We start from the raw sequence: 19,778 nt of genomic DNA, 5'->3' as shown, positions 1-19,778 counted from the left end.
TGATAGATATGATGTTTGTGATGGAAGATTGAATCAATATATTCTTTGGGTAAATGGGAAGAAACAAATATTATTGCCTTTGATTGAAAGTCTAGATGAGATTAATTGTATTGCAATCAAAGTTTGCATGGTTAATGGAAAGCAATTTGAAAAAGATGTCACGAAGAATCAAGTATGTTTTGCCATAGTTCCTAGAGGACTGAGTGTTGGTAGTAATGACCGAGCAACAAAAGCTGGTAATGACCGAGTGACAGATAGTGGTGGCTAAGTACCAGAAGAAATTATAGGATTGTTGAATGTGTTCAAAGATATTATTGCAAAGGATATTCCTAATGATTTACTACCAGTAAGAAGTATAAGTCATTGTATGGATCTAATTCTTGGAGCTAGTTTGTTGAACAAAGCACCATATAGATTGACACCTACAAAGAATGAAGAACTTAACAAGAAAGTGCACAAGTTGTTGCAGAAAGGTTTGATTAGAGAAAGCTTGAGTCCATGTGTTGTACATGTTGTATTGGCACCCAAAAAGAATGGAGAATAGAGGATGTGTACTGATTCCAGAGCTATTAACAAGATCATAGTAAAATATAAGTTTCCTATGCTAAGGATGGATGACATAATGGATTATTCAAGTGGAGCAAAGTATTTTACCAAAATTGATTTGAAGAGTGGCTATCATTAGATTAGAATCAGAGAAGGTGATGAATGAAAGACTACTTTCAAGAAAGAAGATGGTTTGTATGAATGGTTGGTTATGCCTTTTGGTTTGAATAATGCACCCAGTACTTTCATGAGGTTGATGAATGAAGTTCTGAAAAGATTCTTGGGTAAGTTTGTGATTGTTTATTTGGATGATATTTTGATATTCAATAAGACTAAGGAAGAACATCTTGAGCATGTTAGACAAGTATTGCAGAGATTGAAAGTGAATCAGTTGATGATTAATCTGAAGAAGTGTTCTTTTATGCAATAAGAGATTGTGTATTTGGGATCTGTGATTTTAGCTGATGGTTTGAGAATAGATCCTTAGAAGGTTAAAACAATTTTGGAATGGCCTATACCTGAGAATGTGGGTGAGGTAAGATCATTTTATGGTTTGGCTAGTTTCTATAGGAAGTTTATAAAGAATTTCAACATTATTTGTAATGCTATGACTGAGACAATGAGAGGAGATTAAAAAAAATTCAAGTGGACACATGGAGCTGATAAAAAGTTTTGAGACTTTGAAACAAAAGGTTGTTGAGTTACCTATGTTTTCTTTACCTAATTTCAATAAGGTATTTCAAGTTGAATGTGATGCAAGTGGTAGTGCAATGGGAGCTATATTAAGTCAAGAAGGTAAACCTATTGCTTTCTTTAGTGAGAATTTGAATTATGCTAAAAGGAAACATTCTATGTATGATCAATAGTTTTATGCTATTGTTCAAGCTCTGAAGAAGTGGAGACATTATTTTTGTATACTGATCATAAAGCTTTATAGTACTTGGGAAGTCAACATAAATTGAGTGAGAGACATATGAAATGGGTTGAATAGTTGCAGAGTTTTACATTTGTGATTAAGCATATAGTGGAGTTACTAACAGAGTTGTTGATGCATTGAGCAGAAGACATTGTTTGTCAACTGAGATAAAGGTTGAAGTTCTTGGTTTTGATGAAACGAAACATTGTATGATATTGATCCTGATTTTTCTAAAGCATGGAGAGAGTGCAGAGCACCAAATCTAATAGATCACCTAAGTAAGTATGATGAGTATTTTATTCAAGAAGGTATGTTGTTCAAAGGTATTCAATTCTGTATTCCTAGAAGTTCTATGAGGTTGAATATGATTAAGGAAAAACATTGTGGTGGTCTAGCTAGACATTTTGGAATTGATAAGTTATTGAGTTTGTCGAAGGGGAAGAATTAATGGCCACAAATGTATAAGGATGTTCAAAAGTTTGTGAAGAGTTATGGAATTTGTCAAGTTGCAAAAGGAGTAAGTCAAAATATTGGATTATATACACCTATTTTTATTCTTGAGAAACCTTGGAGTGATATCAGTATGGATTTTGTTCTTGGATTCCCTAAGACAACAAAGGTGTATGATTCTATATTTGTTGTTGTGGATAGATTTTCCAAAATGGCTCATTTTATACCATGTAAGAAGACATTAGATGCTAAGCATATTGTTGAACTTTTCTTCAAAGAGATTGTTAGATTGTATACATTACCAAGAAGTATTATTTTTGATAGAGACAGTAAGTTTGTTGGTTATTTTTGGAGAACTTTGTGGAAGAAGATGGGTACTGAGTTGAAATTTAGTTGTACATTCCATCCACAGACAAATGGATAGACAGAGGTTGTGAATAGAAGCTTGGGTAATTTGTTGAGATGCTTAGTTGGCTATGAATCACATAATTGGGAGATGGTATTGGCACAAACTGAGTTTGCATATAATAATTCAATAAATAGGAGTAAAGAGAAGACAACTTTTGAGATTTTTATTGGATGCAACCTAGAGGAGTATTAGATTTAAGGGATGTTGCTAGTGAAGAGAAGAGAAGTACCATGAGAGAAGAATTTGTTAATTTTATAGAGTCTTTGTATAAGGAAGTAAAGTTGAAGTTGGAACAAATTAATCAGAAGTACAAGGAGAATGATGATAAGTCTAGAAGACATCATATTTTTGAAGTTGGTGATGAGGTGATGGTTCATTTGAAGAAAGGAAGATTTCTGGTTGGAACGTACAGTAGCTAAAGATGAAGAAGTTTGGACTCTGTAAGATCTTGAGGAAGTTTAATAGTGGAAATGCGTATAAAGTTGAGTTACTTGATGACATGGATATATCTCCTATATTTAATGTTTTTGATCTGTATAAGTATCATGAGTTAGAGTATGAAGTTGTTGTACCTAATGATTATCCTAAGAAGCAGATTGAAGAGGTTGAACAGATATTGGATCAGAGACTTGGTAAAAGCACAAGAGGAAAAAAATATTATGAATATTTGGTAAAGTGGAAAAATAGACCAGTTGAAGATGCTACATGGATTTCTCAATCTGAGTTGGATTCAACTCAGGTTGTGACATCTCAATGATTTAAGAGAATCATTTCTTTCTGCTCTGGTTGTCTAATGTAGGAGCATCCTAGATTGACATGTTAACCTATTCATTTGTGTTCATTCTACCAGTTATTACCAAGTTATAACAATTGTCAAGTGTCAATAATTTTGCAGTATAAGCTGAGTTGAAGTTATTCTATATCATGTTAAAATTCATATTAGTGTGTTATCCCTTTTTACTCTATAGTGTGCGACAAGTTTTGTGGTGTGTGTTGAGCTATCCAGTGTGTGCTGAGTTATCTAGAATTTGCCAAGCATTCCTTCATGTGCTGAGTGAACTTGTTGATGCCGAGTGTCAGCATTTTGGATGAGTTTTTTTGTGTTTTGGTTTTAATGAGAGCCAACTTGTGGGATTAATTTTGATCATGAATTTTATGATAAGATATTTTCTTGGGATGTGTGTAGACCATTTTAGGGTCGACCTTTCTGTTTTGTAATGTTCTAGAATCTTCTGTAAGTCATTTTGGCAAGCATAAATAGGGTGTTTAGGTTTAGAGTTAGAGAGAGAGAGATTTTGGTAGATATTTTGGGTTAGAATTGGGAGAATTTAGAAAGTTCAATGCATATGTGTCTAGAAGTGCGAATTTGAAGCTAGATCTTGGATTTTGAATGTATTTTGTATCTGGCTATAACCTAGAAGGCCTTACAACTGGGCATGTATGCTAATTATTTGAAGAATCAATAAAAGTGTTGTTTTCTCTCTCTTGGGTGTTGTTCTCTTTGTGTGTGTTTGCTTTTGTTGTGTTAACTTTGCAAGGTTGGTTGGATTGTTGGGTGTACCTTTGGTCCTAGCTATTCTTAGCCCTCCTTGCATCAAAAGGCCTAGTAGAGGCACTACAACCATGATGGTGGCCACAAGATGGTGAAAAACCACTTAGCATCAAAACCATCTAGTAGCACCTTGGAAATCATAAAAGGGGTATTACCCCAAGGTTGTTTTATCTCTTACAAGTGGGCCACCTCATGAAAGCTATGAAGTTGTGATGTGTGGATATGTGGTGGAGCCTGATGATGTAGTGAGTGAGGTGGTAGATATGGCCAATGGGAGGCTACCACATGGCTCCCAGATGGTGGTGACTGTGTAGAGGTCAACAAATTATATGCTAACATAGGGCACCCAAGTGGTCAACTAGGTTTGACTTGGATTTAGAGATGAGAGAAAAATATGAAAAATTTTCTTTTAAAGTTTCATGTGCATTCAGAGATGAAAATTTAAATGTATTTGAAATATTTTATAGTTGAAACTATATACTTTTTTCAAAAACTCATTTTAAATGCTCTGAACATGGTCACAAGCTTGGATTCTTCAAATGAGCTCTAGAGGGGCCATTTTTATCATAAACATAGAGTGCAGTATATTGTTGGAATCAAGAGAAGACAAAATTTCTAGATATGCAGTCAAAATATGCATAGTTATTCACCAATAAAAGATACATATAGTTTGTAAAATGGGGGGGCATTCTCAATAGAATGAGTGATTTTCATGATTAAGCTTCAGAATTGAGTTAGAAGGCAGATATGGGAGTTTGTTGGCTCTAGATTTGGGGAAAATGTTTTTGAGACTTTCATTTTGCCTTTAAAGTCATTTTGATGGGTATTTTAGGATGTGTTTTAAAATTATATCTGAAATCTTCTTGCAAATCAATTGCATGTTTACATCATGTTGGAGATATTTTCAAAGCATTCTTCAATAGCAAGGATAAAATTTGACTTTTCGTTATTGGAAGAAGGTAGAGAGAGGTTTTTCATCAACAAGTAGAATAGTTTCAAGTGGACAAATGGAAGTATTTGATTTGATTCAAGAATTCTTCATGTCTTGATATTCTCTTCTCTTCTCTTTCTTTAGGGTTGGTTCCAATCTTTTGGAAAATTTCCATATCTATGATTCCACCATTCTTTAACATTTCTCTCATGTAATGAACATTAGTTAATGAGAATACAGTAATAGTCTTAGTTTATTTAGTTGTTTCTAAGTTAATTTCATGCATCCTTTATGCATTTGTTTTAAGGAAATAAATAAAAATGTAGTGACAACTTTATCTTCAGTCTAGTTCTTGTCTGCTACTTATGATGTTTGTAGTCTTTTATGATTTGTGAATAGAGAGCACAAATTTAAATTGCAATCTATTTTGGGTTGTATGTTTTGGTGTGTTTTGCCTATGATTCAAAGAGTCATGTAAATGCTTAATTTACCATAATGAGGTTACAGATTTCATGAAGGGATAGGTCGAGTATGAGATTTAGAATTGATGCAGATGTCTAATTCACAAGGTGAATGGATAAATCTGGAGGTCTTGATATATGAGATGTATCAATAATTTTCAAGGATGTGTGTTAGTGATTTGTGGAATTTCCCAATAGATAAGGCACTGATCATCTACAAGATTTATGAGTTTTGTTTTTCATACTTTGCTTTTGTTGATATTCAACACATTAATCAATATCTTTTCTCTTTTTGTTGAAGAGCTAAAAGAATTTTCCCTCACTTAGTTTATCAAGTTCATAGGTCATGATTTTGGCTATTTCATGTTGATGTTGTTTGCATAAGCATTAGAAGAATTGGGGTTTTTATCTAATAAAGATAGATTCAGATTTATGCTTTTGGGAACTGGTACCATAATAGAATCTATAGGTTCACCTACCTAGGTCTTGCAGAGCTTGAAGAAGAAGAAGGACTATAGCCTTATAGTTGGACTCGATGTCTGAATGGGTGTTTTGAACATGGGAATTAGTTGCCCCTATATGTATTTGTTTCTATCATTAGGTTATTAGAAAACTATCAATTCAGGAGCCAACAAAATGGCAACTCTACTAGGGACTATATTAATCAGTAAGATAGACAAACCTTGAGAATCTAAAAAGAGATTCAATACAATAGAAGAAGTGCATGAAAAAAGTTGCAGCAGTGAGTCTTTAGTGTGCTTTCTAGTTTCTTACTCAAAGTCATGCATCCCAGTGGTTACCTTATTCAAGACAATAGTAGCTTTGAGGGTTGAGTGTAAATTGTATTATTACTAAGAGAGTTTATCTTCAATCAATTCGGTTGGATAATATTTTCAAAGTGTTGTTGTAAAATTTTAGAGTCAAGAGTGAGCAAAAGTGTTTGTTCTCTTTTCCAAGTTTGTAAATCTCCAAGAGTGGTTTGATGATTTGCATGTTTCCTACAAATTGAAAGTCTGGTTTAGATTTGTCAAGTGACAAATTATATTTTATTTCTCAGAAGTGTGAGTGATGACTCTAAATCTCTGTACCAGTATCCTAGTTGATTTCATGTAAAAAAAATTGAAGGACTTTCAACTTCTATGGGTAGATCTAAAGCTTTCGATAGTGGTTCCTTGAAAAGAAGATAAAAGTTCTTGATAGAAAAATTTAAGTGTTGTATGCATCTAATATTTTAAGAATTTGAATGTTAGAAAGAATCACAACAATGATTTCATTTGTCCTCTTCAAGGATGTGGCAACTCTACATGGTTTTGATAAATGGTGTAAAGAAGTGAAGTTTGCACCTGTGCCAAATCAATAGATTGGAGTTCAACCTCAACACTTAAGTTATTTTGCTTTTCATGAGTTTTCCTTTCATGAAAGTCAAGTGTTATAAATCAGTGCCTCTATTCAGTGATTTTCAACACTAGGAGAAAGAGGTAGAGTTTTCATTTCAAAATGGAATTAGATCTCAAATCTGAAGTTAATTTACCAAGTTATGAAAGTGTGGTTGAAAATATTACTATGTTAAAAAAGGAAATCTACAATAAGATTGTTAGTTTTATAAGGAATATGGTAAGAAGTATTCAAGGTTTGGGAGATCATCAAGTTTATATAAAGTTCAAATTAACACTCATGAAGTTGAATTTTTCTTTAAGACCTAAGGAATCTTCGTTACCTATTATTTTCCTAGATGTCTTTATGACTAATTTAGTTAACTGGCCAACACATTTAAGATTACAAAAGGTTTTGCAAGTTGAAGAATACATCAAGAAGATGAAAAGTATTTTGTATAACAATAGAATTCATGTTGAGTCTTCTAATGATGTTAATGAATGTGCTAAAAGTTAAAATGAATGTAATGAATCTGTAGATAATAATAAGTTGTCTTCTAAGTGTGAATAGAAGGATTCAAATTTTAGTGAATCAGATGATTGCAATCAACATGAGAAAGATCGATATGTAACCAAAAAATGAATCTTGTGATAGTGTGTGACAGAGTGAAGAAATGTGTAACAACAATAGAGATAATTCTTATTATGATGAAAATGAGTGTAGTTAGAGTTTTGATTTTTCAGATTTTACTATTAATGTTTTTGTTGTTGTAAGTTCTTCATGTCATTCTGATAATAGTCATAGCCAAGAGGAGAAGATTTGTGAGGAAGTCTTTTTGAATGCTGATGAAATTTTAGCTTTGTTAGCTCATGATTTTGAAAGATGTGTAAGTATTTCTAAGGATGCTTATATTTTCCCTTATGATGTTTCTTCACTTAATGAAGTTATTTCCCCAAAATTTTATGTGGAAAGAGATATAGAATCAGAACTATTTTTTTCAAGTTTTGGAGGTGTATATGACAGTACCTCAAGTGTTTGTGTACACGATGACTTGTTAGATATAGGGGATATTGTTGAAGGGAAATTTGATATTGTTTCAGATTCTTCTCATGTTCTTGATGCTGCAATAAATTTTGATGTTTCATGTGATGGAAAGGAAAATAGTGGAAGTTGTAAATCTGATTCTAAACTTTCCTTATGTGCTGATGAACCTTGTGATGATAAGATTGATGAGTTCAAAGTTCACTCTAATGAATTATTTGATGAATATTATGATCAACATATTTTATGTCAGCATTTTCATGATAGTTTTTTGAACTTGGTGACTAATCCACTATTGGAGTGTGAAGGAGTTTTAGTGTGTGATAAATCTGATTGGATGAGTAATAGGACTACAAAGGATGAGAAATCAGATTTTATATGTTCTTCACACCCGGTTACACAAGGTGAGTTGCAAACTTTTGACACAAGCAACTTTTTGAACAAAGTAGAGTATGAAGCCTTCATGTTTTTGGTTAGTAGCATGCATTTGTCATATGTAGATGATGGTTTTCAATTTGATGTTAGTTTATATGAGCATGTTGATTCAGCTTCTCATTATGAGCATGATGTTGAAGTAGATTCCAATTGGTATATGCACTATGAGAGTGAAGTGATTTTGTTTTGCCAAACGAGTTGTTTCAGAATACTAATCTGATTGGTGAAACTGATGAAAAATATATTTTCAGCTTACCTCATGAAAATGGAGATGAAAATTAGGTATATGATAGAGGTAAGAAGTTTTGTTGAAGTTTCAGTGGCCCAACGCCATCATTTGTACAATTTAGGAGTAATTTTTCTTGCTTTCAATAAAGTTGTTCGAGAGATTTTTTGGAGTCTTCTTCCTCCATAGATTTGAATCCTTGCCATACCTAAAAAGGACATGCATGCATAGACAAATCCACTAATGGGACACAAAATTGCATTCCTAATTTGAGTACCTTTCTAAAATTTTGAGTCAAATTTAGCCCCTATAAGTGCTTTTCTTGCTTGTGAGACCGACTGTCATTTTGAGGCCTATGAGGTGTTTTATGTTTCTAACACCTTACACTCAACATTTCCATGTGTCCCATGGTGATAAATTGTCATTTTGAGTCATCCCATAAAGTTTCATTATGAGTAATGTTCATATCTATATTTTTGCTCAAGTGTTAAACAACGATATGAGGCCTGGTTTACAATTAAATATCTTACACCCAGTTAAGTTTCATGACTTGCCACTTTGGGTTTGTTTGATATGCATATAAAAAAACCTTTGTTTTAATTTTCAAGTCATTTTGATATTTTTTGATAGGTTTTGAATCCCTTAGAGTTGGTTGTTTACTGTTGTCATGCTGATGTAAATTGTTCATAATTTTGGGAGGCCTTGTTTGACTAGTTATAACTTTCACCCAGTTCACCCAAATGAGAAAATTCATTTTGAATTAAATTATATGGGTTAGACACTTATTATGTTTTAGATTTGAGCTTATGAAGAATCCATTTGACTAGTTTTCAAAAATGTGATTCTAAATGCAATTTGTAAAGTTTTATTGGTGTCTAAAAGTGCAGATTGATTAGTACCCCTATTCAGGATGTCATAAGTCTAAACCTGTGATTGATTAGATTAAATGGATTGTACCAATATGTTCTAATCTAAAAATACTTTAAGTGTGCCATTTTTCAAGTCTTGATAAATCTGTCTGCACACTTTCCTAGGTCCATTCCATTTGTGAAAATTATTGTTCTGTCAATGCTCCCAATTCTATAATTTTGAGTACCCCACTTCGAATGCTTGCCCAATGCACCCAGTTACTTATCATCAGCCCAAATCACAAATTTATACTCTCCTCATGACAGTGAACTAATTCCTCAGTTTTCATGCCTCCAAGTGTTTGTTTGACCTATTTTTAAAGCCAAAACCAAATGCATTTTATGGTTTTTAGACATGTTTGTTTGCAGGCAGTTCAAAGAAGGCAACTTTTATGGTCAATATCTTTTGACGTAGATGTTTTCATGAGGTGAAATTTGATAGGATACAAGAATGTGGAACAAAGAATCAATATGTCAGATCTTAGAGCTCAATTTTTAGTTTTGGTCAATTTTTAAAGCCAGTCTTAAAGCCTTCCAGTCGGAAAGTTATAGTTTCAAAAATAAGGTAAAATAGGTTTTAAATGATAATGCAGTGATGGATTTTGAATCAAATTAGTATGATGGATTAAATTTATTAGTTTGAAGGGTTAGGTGTTTTAGTTCAAAAAAAAAATTAGCCGGACCCACTTTGGGGCCCGACTAATTCTATCAAGCTAATAAGTTGTTGGGGAGGGAAGTTGCTCAAAATATGTTTGAATGATTATGATCATTAAACATTTTGGTGTGTGGAACCATGATCATAACAAATCAAATGGTGTATAAATGGAAGAGTTAAACATGCTAAGCACATATGTTGAGGATTTTTTTTTTTAAATATGGCCAATCCTTCAAAATTGTTGTCTAAGAGTCATCTTATGAAGTAAATGGTTATAAACCTTTTAGACCATTAAGATAGAACTAATTTTGAATGCTCAAAGAATTCTCTCCTTCAGTCATGACCCAAATCAACAGTGGAGACACCTGCTTACATTACCCCTAAGGTTTTGTCAAGGGAAGAGTATGATGGGAAGCTTGCAGATGTCTGGTCATGTAGGGTAACACTATATGTGATGTTAGTGGGGACTTACCCATTTGAGGATCAAGAGGATCCCAATTTTTTTAGGGAAATAGTTTAGCATATAATGAATGTTCAATACACAATTCTCGATTATGTACATGTGTCTCTTGAGTGCAAACATATTCTTGCCCAAATTTTTGTGGCCAATCTCACCAAGAGGATTAAAATTGAGGAGATTAAGAGCCACCCTTGGTTTAGGAAAAACTTGCTGAGGGAACTCATGGAAGGTGCAGAAGCAAGCTACCTATTTGATGACTCTGGTAGCCCTCCTTAGAGTTTAGAAGATATTAACAAAATTCTAGAATAGGCAAAAATTCTCCCTCCATGGGAGAATAATACAGCTAGTCTCTTCTTATGGGAGGAGGATGAATAAGAGGGAGATGAGTTTTCCCCAAGGTACAAAGATCTCCATGAAAAGGCATGAGAAAAGGTCTAATCTAATGGGCATTTTGATTAGATAGGGAAATATTGCAGAGATAGGGTATTCTCAGTGAGGATGGGCAGTATAACTAATGAGCTACATTGTGTCGTAAATGGTAACCTAAGCCAATGTCAGGGTCACTAAGGAAGATGAGACTTGTGAGGGAATGATTGTAGTGTGTTATATGGAAGGGGAGAAGGAGAGAAACATAGAGAGAAAAGTGACTGGCATTCATCACAAATGAAACCGACCTTTCTAACCCCTCTCTTTCCAAGGTGTGGTTGTCATGATTCTTCACTCCATCTTCTTCCAGCGATGACCTGATGAGAAGAACTTCAAACATATAATTCCACATTCACTGTGCAGAGGGACTTTTAATTCTTTAAATACCTTTGCACAATGTATGATATTGTCTTTGAGACATGAGCCTTTTAAAAGGCAATGTAAGGCTTGCATGGAGGGGCCCACCTATGGCCAGTTGGAGGAAATAATAAAGAAAATTTGAACAAACCCGCAAGCCAAAGAATAGCATCATCTAGTGGACACGTGGCTTCAAATCGTGCACACGTAATTCAAACCACATGCTTAGGAGATTGAGGCGTAACAATGCAAAAAGTTAGATTTAACATCATCACACTGTCACAACATTAAATGTGAAGTCAGAGAAAACCACCTTGGAGTTGTGAAAAAACTTATTTCACCGGGTTACAAGCTTAAACCATGTTTAAGGAAAACAAGCTCTGAAGTTGCAAAGATGGTTAGTTGCTTGGTCACTTGGGTTTAGCCATGGTTAAGGTTTAAAGCCACAAAGTTGCAAGGAGTCGACATGTGGTAGAGCCTAATGATGTAGTGAGTGAGGTGGTAGATCTGGCCAATGGGAGGCTGCCACATAGTACCCAAGTGGCAGTTACTTGTAGAGGTTGATGAATTAGGCATTAACACATGGCACCCAGGTGGTCAACCAGGTTTGACCTAGATTTATAGATGAGAGAAATATATGAAATCATAAAAATTTATTTTTTGTAGTGCTTGCCCTTAAGTTACATTTTTGCTATCATTGCCGAACTCATTTAGGCCAGTTTTATGCTTGATTACTAGTAGTATTGTTTTAAGATTATTAGATATTGTTTTACATTTAGTTGGTTATATGATGAGATTACTTGGTACTCTATATTTCATGTATGCATGATGTTTATTGCAATGTTTTTAGTTATTAATGATGATTAGTAGATGGATTATCATATGTGTTTTATTATGGATACTTACCCCATAGTGCATGTGTATGGTGTGCGTGTTTGTTTTCTTTATGTATGGCATTTCTGATGTGGTTAAGGAAGGGAGTCGTAGTCACCTACTAGTCGGGATCTACATGATGCACCACTTCTTGTCATTGTTTGTTAAGCTTAGTATATATCATGTTTGTATATGCGTGGATTTTATGTAGGTTGTAGGTACTAGGTATCTACTTCCCTGAATTGCCTAAATGAGCGTACCCTATCGCATTATCTCAATGGTAAGAGAGGGGAGATAAATTCTTAAGTCCAAATCCTAAGCCCTTGAGCCATTTGTTGTGATTGATAAGTAGGACAAGTATCCAAGTCGTGTACCCTTCAAATATGTCAAATGACGTTAATTCATGATTATAACCCTTTAGTTTGATTTTGTATGTGTTTTTCTATGACGAGTTTTCGTATTTTACTTTATGAGCCTTTGGTGAATTATCTATTAATTAAGTCTAATTAAAAGATTAAATTAATGATTTAATTTAATTGAAAATTATTATGATATTTTAATATTTAATTATATTTAATTAATTGGAAAATTAAATACATAAAAAGAATTAAATTTGAAGATAAAAGTTTTAAGCATAATTTTAGAACATGATAATATTTAATTAATTTAGTAATAATATATTTAGAGTTCATTTTTAAATAAATACTAAATATTATTATTATTTAAGTTAATAAATATTTTATTAATTAAGTTTCGAAAATAAATTTAAAAAGTAGAAAATATATTAATTTAATTAAAAATTTTAAGTTCACATGCGTGCATGAGACTAGAATATAAGAAATTAATTAAAAATATAAAACAAGTATATTTAATAAAGATATTTTAATTGCATAAAGTGCGCATGGGATTAAATTTAATAAATTAATTAAAAGCGAAGTCAAGTGAAAATTTAATAAAGTTATTTAATAATTCATTAAATGTGCATGGGAAGAAAAAAAGAAAAGAAAAAGAAAAGTTAATAGGAGTTGAAGTCTAGTGAGCAGAGAGTTCTCCCGGGTGAACACACAATTAGTGCCTCGATTTAAGGAGATAACTCTTTATCACAATTTGAGGGTTCATTTTGGAGAAAGATGAATTTGGATGCAAATTTTGGAAAGGAAATTTTGGGCAGATTTGTTACAGAGAAGTTCTTAGATAGAAGCAAATCCTCTCACAAATCTTCTAGGCGTTGCGATTTTAGCATCAGAACCAGGTAGGTTCTTGAGTTTTGTTCACCTAGTTAGAATTATGTTATTTAGATAATCATGTCTTCTTCTTGATTGTTGAGATCAATTCTCTAGATTTTGATGCATGAATCTATTGCTCTATTGTTCTGAATCTTTTGCTATTCAATTCCATCTATGGATCTAGATTGAAAAACTATTTAGAAGACCTTGTTCTACAAATTGAAAGAAAATTAGTTTTAAAATAGGGAGGGTTTGAGATTTAAAAGAAAATTTAATTTAGAAATTTGAATGGTTGTCTATATTTCTCCTATCAGGTTAAAATGGCAAGTGTTTATTATCTATATATATATATATATTTATTTATTTATTTGAGGAGACAAATTTCATTTAATTTAAAAATTATATATATATATATATATATATATATATATATATATATATATATATATATATATATATATATATATATATATATATATATATATATATATATATTGGAAGGGGTGTAATTGTTTGGGAAATCAAATTTTTATATAAAAATGAATTAATTTTATTTTTTAAAATAATAATTGGGGAGTGGTGGGTTTCACCCACACCTTACCCCCTTACCTTCAATGTTCGCAACCTGTGTGTGCAGGCGTACTGTTGCACGGAGGCACCGCCTATGGTAGCAGTCCGCCTGTCACACAACAGCTGCCACAATCATTATGGCCAACGAACCTTAAATGTGTATGATGTTAATTTCTTTTTTTTAAAAAAAAAATTATTAAAGTTTTAAATTTATGTTTTAAGATTTATTTATTAGTATATTTATTAATTAATATTAATTTTATTTTATATTAATTAATATATATTAAATGTTATTTAATATATTTATATATTAAATATTAATAAGTTTTTAATTTATGAAATGGTAATAAATAATTACTAGCTATTATATTATTAATAAATTAATAATCATTAGTAATAATTAAAAATTATATTTAAATAAATAATTGATATTAATAACTTAATTAGGTGACTTAAATTTTAATAACATTTAATCAAGTCTTAATTAAGTTATTATTATAATGATTTGGGATTGTAAAATTGCAACTTATGTATTTCATTAATTAACTTAATTAAATATGATTTAATTAGGAGTAATTTATAAGGCAATTTATTTAATTAAGTCTTAAATTTATTAAATTATTATAATATTGATTTTAATAGAATCATATATTATTTTCTTGGAAAATCAACAAGAATTATTGGTGCAGGCGCACCTAGGTAGGCTAGTTTGTACCTAGTCCTTCTTTCTTGTCATTTTGGCTTGTAGTGATGCTAGCCACATCACTAGTGGTTTAATAAGACCAAATAGGTCCTTAGGTAAGGTTTCATTAGTTGCTAAGTGGGTTTTTGCTCCTAAGTTGTTGTTATGCCAAAAAGTTGCTCAACAGGGGTTAGGTTGACCAAAGTGGTAGGAAAGTTGACCAAGGGTCAAAAACCATCTTCGAATGTCTAAATCAACCTAATATGAACCCTTACCAAGTTTGGTGAACTCATTTGTTAAGAATTTTAAGTTATGGCAAAAATTGCTCAAAATTGCAAAAGTTGCAAAATTGCAAGAGCAAACCTTGTGGTTACATCAGAGTGGTATCAGAGCAAGTTAAAGATTTGGGAAAAGGTAGTGGATGTCTGAAGCTATAGAATCAGTAGGTGAATCCATGATGGTGACTAATGTGGAATTAGCCAAAGAGGTTAATGAACAAAAGGAAAGAAATCGGCTTCTTGAAGAAGCACTGGAAGAGGTGAAGCAAAAATTGGATGCAGTTACAGAGGAAGCCAAGAAAAGAGATGAAGAAGAAGATGGTAAGGGTAAAAAGGTAGCAGAGGAAGACATTGTACCTGAACCTGATCCTATCTTGCAAGAAGAGCCATTTTTAAAAGCCATCAAAGCACTAGGTGGCAAAGCTTTGGAAGGAATACCTCTGTTTACAGGAAAGATGGACTTAGATGCTGTCTTAGATTGGATTGAAGGAATGGAGAACCATTTTGAGTGTGAAGGGGTAACCGAGGCTCAAAAGGTGAAGGTGGCAACCTCTAGACTTAGAGGATCAGCACTCACTTGATGGAAATATGTCCAAGGTGAGAGAGTTATGCAGGATAAAGCACCCATAGTGAACTGGAAAGCTATGGTAATGAAGATTCAAGAAAAATTTCTTCCGAAGGATTTTGAAATCCAACTTCATCAAAGAAGGCAAGGACTGAAAAAAAAAGATATAGATGTGGCTTCCTACATAGAAGAATTCCAAAGATTGTGTTTGAGATCCAAGAAGCAAGAGGAGGAGCCTATCAAAGTTGCAAGGTACCTAAGTGGCCTAAAATGGAGTATTCAAGAAGAGCTTAGTTTGTGGACACCTACAACAGTCCAAAGATGCCATCAACTTGCTATAAAGGTGGAGGAGAAGCACAAAAAGAAAGGTGATTCAAGTTTTAGAGGAAAAGGAAGGAACCAAAGAGGGCAAAGAGGAGGCTACCATGGTAGAGGTGGTGAACCAAAAGGTCAAGCTGAAAGTAAGACCAATGAGCAGCCAAATGAAACCTCACAAAGAGGAGGTCATAATAGAGGAAGAGGCAATCATAGCAGCTCTCAAAGAGGAAGAGGAGTAGGCAGATCAAGTTCTTATTTTGCAAGCATGAAGTGCTACAATTGTGGCTAGCTTGGACACCCTGCTTATAGGTGTCCTAAGAAGCCTTCTTCTTTGAATCCAAGCAAGAGAGTGGCATTTGTACAAGAGGATTGTTCAAACAACAAGGATGCTGATGTAGATCATCTTGAGTGTGAAAAGGAGAGAGTTTGATGTATAGGAGGGTACTAATCAAACAACCTGCCCCTAATGAACCCAAACAAAGAAGGGCATTGTTTAGAATCAAGTGCAAGATTCTAGGCAAAGTATGCAAGGTGGTAGTGGACTCAGGATCCACTGATAATGTCATCTCTGAAGAGGCTGTTACTAAACTGAAATTGACAATGATACCTCATGAGAATCCCTACAAGGTCACTTGGTTAAATAAGGGGCAAAGTATCTTGGTTAATGAGCAAGCTTGGGTGGAATTCTCCATAGCCAGCTACAAGGACAAGTTGTTGTGTGATATATTGCCCATGGATGCATGTCATCTTTTGCTTGGTAGACCATGGCAATTTGATAGAGAGATGAAGTATGATGGTAGAGAAAACTCCATTTCATTCAAGAAAGGAGGTAAGACTTTCAAAATTCAGTCTTTACTAGAAGAAGAGGGAACACAAGAAAAGGTTCCTAAAGTGTTGTTGTGTGGTGAGAAGGAGTTCTTAAGGGAACTTAAACAAGTGGAAAATTAGGGTTTTGCTATCATACTAAAGTCTAAAAATGAAGAAAAAATAGTCAAAGAACCTTTGCCTTTTGAAGTTCAAACTTTGCTTGATAAGTACAAGGAAAATGTGAGTGATGGTACACCATCTACTTTGCCTCCAAGGAGAGTCATTAGCCATCAAATTGACTTTGTTCCTGGTGCCTCTCTACCTAATAAAGCAGCGTACAAACTCACCCTGGATCAGAATTTGGAAGTTGCAAGACAAGTTCAAGAGTTGTTGGATCAAGGCCTAATTCAAAAGAGCATAAGCCCATGTGCGGTTCCTATGGTTTTGGCAGCCAAGAAGGGAGGAAAATGGAGGGTTTGTACTGATTCAAGAGCAATAAACCGGATCACAATCAGGTATAGGTTTCCCATACCCCGGATTGAAGACCTAATGGATTGTCTAGGTGGTGCTAGGTACTTCACAAAGTTGGACTTGAAAAGTGGGTATCACCAAATTAGGATAAAGCAGGGAGATGAATGGAAAACAACATTTAAGACAAATGATGGTCTTTAATGCCATTTGGTCTTTCCAATGCTCCTAGCACATTCATGAGACTCATGAATGAAGTGCTCAAAGATTTCACGGGTAGATTCGTGGTGGTGTACTTAGATGATATTCTCATCTATAGTAAGACAAAGGAGGACCATTTCAAGCATGTGGAGGCAGTCCTAAAGAGGCTTCATGAAGAGAAGTTGGCTATTAATCTTGAGAAATGTGAATTTTTCAAACAAGAGCTAGTGTATTTGGGTTTTGTTGTATCCAAAGGTTCTTTGAAGATGGATAAAGAGAAAGTTGCTGCTATCTTGAGTTGGCCAACACCTACTACAGCCACCAAGGTAAGAATTTTTCATGGTTTGTCACAATTCTATAGGAAGTTCATTAGGAACTTTAGTGGGATTTGTGCACCTTTTTTGGATACTATCAAAGGAGGGGTCAAAACAAATTTTAAGTGGACCCTAGAGGCTGAAAAATCCTTTGAGTTGTTGAAGAAACATGTAGCTACCTAGCCTATATTGCAATTACCTAGCTTTGAGAAGTTGTTCACCTTAGAATGTGATGCAAGTGGTTTAGCCATAGGTGGTGTTTTGAGTCAAGAGGGTAGGCCCATAACTTTTTATAGTGAAAAACTTAATGAAGCCCAAAAGAGGTATTCATCTTATGAATTGGAGTTGTATGCCTTAGTGCAATGTCTTAGGAAGTGGAGGCATTACTTGTTACCTAAGGAGTTTGTGGTGTTTACTGACAACCAAGCCCTTAGTTACATAAATACCCAAGAGAAATTAAGCAATATGCACTTGAAATGGATGGAATACTTGCAGGCTTTCACTTTCACCATTAAGCACAAGAAAGGGCATCTTAACAAAGTAGCAGATGCACTTAGTAGAAGGATCATGACAGTCCAAGAAGTACAGCTCCATAGCATGGGCATAGAGGCATTCAAACACCTATACAAAGATGATGAAGCTTTTGGTGAAGCATACAAGGTATGTGCAGATTTTGAGAACCATTTTCATACAAGTTTTTAGAATATACTTTGCAAAATGGGTTACTCTTCAAGGGTAATCAGTTGTGTGTTCCCAAGGGATCTATAAGGGAGAATCTCATTCAAGAGAAACACAATGGCAGCTTAAGTGGCCATTTTGGCATGAGCAAGACTTTGGAACTAGTACAAAGATTCTACTTTTGGCCTAAACTTGTCAAAGATGTTACCAGGTATGTGGAGCAATGCATCATATGCATGAAGGCAAAAGGAGGTATGAGTAATGCAGGTCTTTACCAGCCTTTACCAATTCTTAACTGTCCATGGGATTGTGTAAGTATGGATTTCATTTTTGGTTTACCCAAAACCAAGCAAGGATTTGATAGTATTTTTGTTGTAGTGGATAGGTTCAGCAAAATGGCTCATATTGCTCATTTGTTCTTTAAGGAGGTGGTTAGGATTCATGGACTCCCTATGAGCATTGTTTCCGATAGAGATGTGAAATTTATGAGTCATTTTTGGCAAACTCTTTGGAAGAGGCTTGGTACTAACATGTCTTTCGGTTCATCTTACCATCCTCAAACTGATGGTCAAACTGAAGTGGTTAACCAGACCTTAGGCAACCTCTTAAGGTGCCTTACAAAGGAGTATGGTCAGTCTTGGGATATGGTGATTTCACAAGTTGAATATGCATACAGTGATAGCAAAAATAGAACAACCAGCAAAAGCCCTTTTGAAGTGGTTTATGGCATGCATCCTAGAGGTGTGTGTGAGTTGAGGAATCTTGGAGACTTAGATAAGAGGAGTGGACAAGCTGAAGACTTTGTTCAAACTATGAAGGAAATTCAAGACCAAGTTAGGCAAACTATCCAAGAGAACACTCAAAAACTCAAGGCTAAATTGGATGAAAAGAGGAAAGATATACAATTTGCTATTGGTGATTATGTCATGGTACATTTGAACAAAGCAAGACTCCAAAAAGGTGTTCCCACCAAGTTGCAAATGAAGAGAATAGGACCTTGCAAAGTTTTGGCTAAGTATGGTGCAAATGCTTACAAGGTAGAACTTCCTTCTGATTTGGGCATCTCTCCAGTTTTTAATGTTCAAGATTTGATAGCTTTTAAGGGTGATATATCTCAGACTCCTGTAGATGTTCATGGAGATGTGGAAGTTGCTGCTACACCACAGGTCACAAAGTTGAAAGCGAAAAAGGTTTTAGAAACAAGACCCAAGAAGGCTACTAGGCAAAAGGTGTATTTTGAACACCTCATCAAGTGGAAGGGTAAACCTGACTCAGAGGCTACTTGGGTGGCTGAAGCTGACTTCAAGAAGCTGAACATTCCATTGGACCTTCTTCAAACTGAAAATGCTTGACTTTCCCCGGGGGGGGGGGGGGGGGGGGGGGAGTATGGTGCAGGAGCACCTAGGTAGGCTAGTTTGTACCTAGTGCTTCTTTCTTGTCATTTTGGCTTGTAGTGATGCTAGCCACATCACTAGTGGTTTAATAAGACCAAATAGGTCCTTAGGTAAGGTTTCATTAGTTGCTAAGTGGGTTTTTGCTCCTAAGTTGCTGTTATGCCAAAAAGTTGCTCAACAGGGGTTAGGTTGACCAAAGTGGTAGGAAAGTTGACCAAGGGTCAAAAACCATCTTATAATGTCTAAATAAACCTAAT

This window comes from Cupressus sempervirens, chromosome 11 (assembly GCF_028749045.1).
Source record: "Cupressus sempervirens isolate cs-2001-9-10 chromosome 11, ASM2874904v1, whole genome shotgun sequence".
Classification (NCBI taxonomy): Eukaryota; Viridiplantae; Streptophyta; class Pinopsida; order Cupressales; family Cupressaceae; genus Cupressus; species Cupressus sempervirens.
This window is presented reverse-complemented; position numbering follows the sequence as displayed.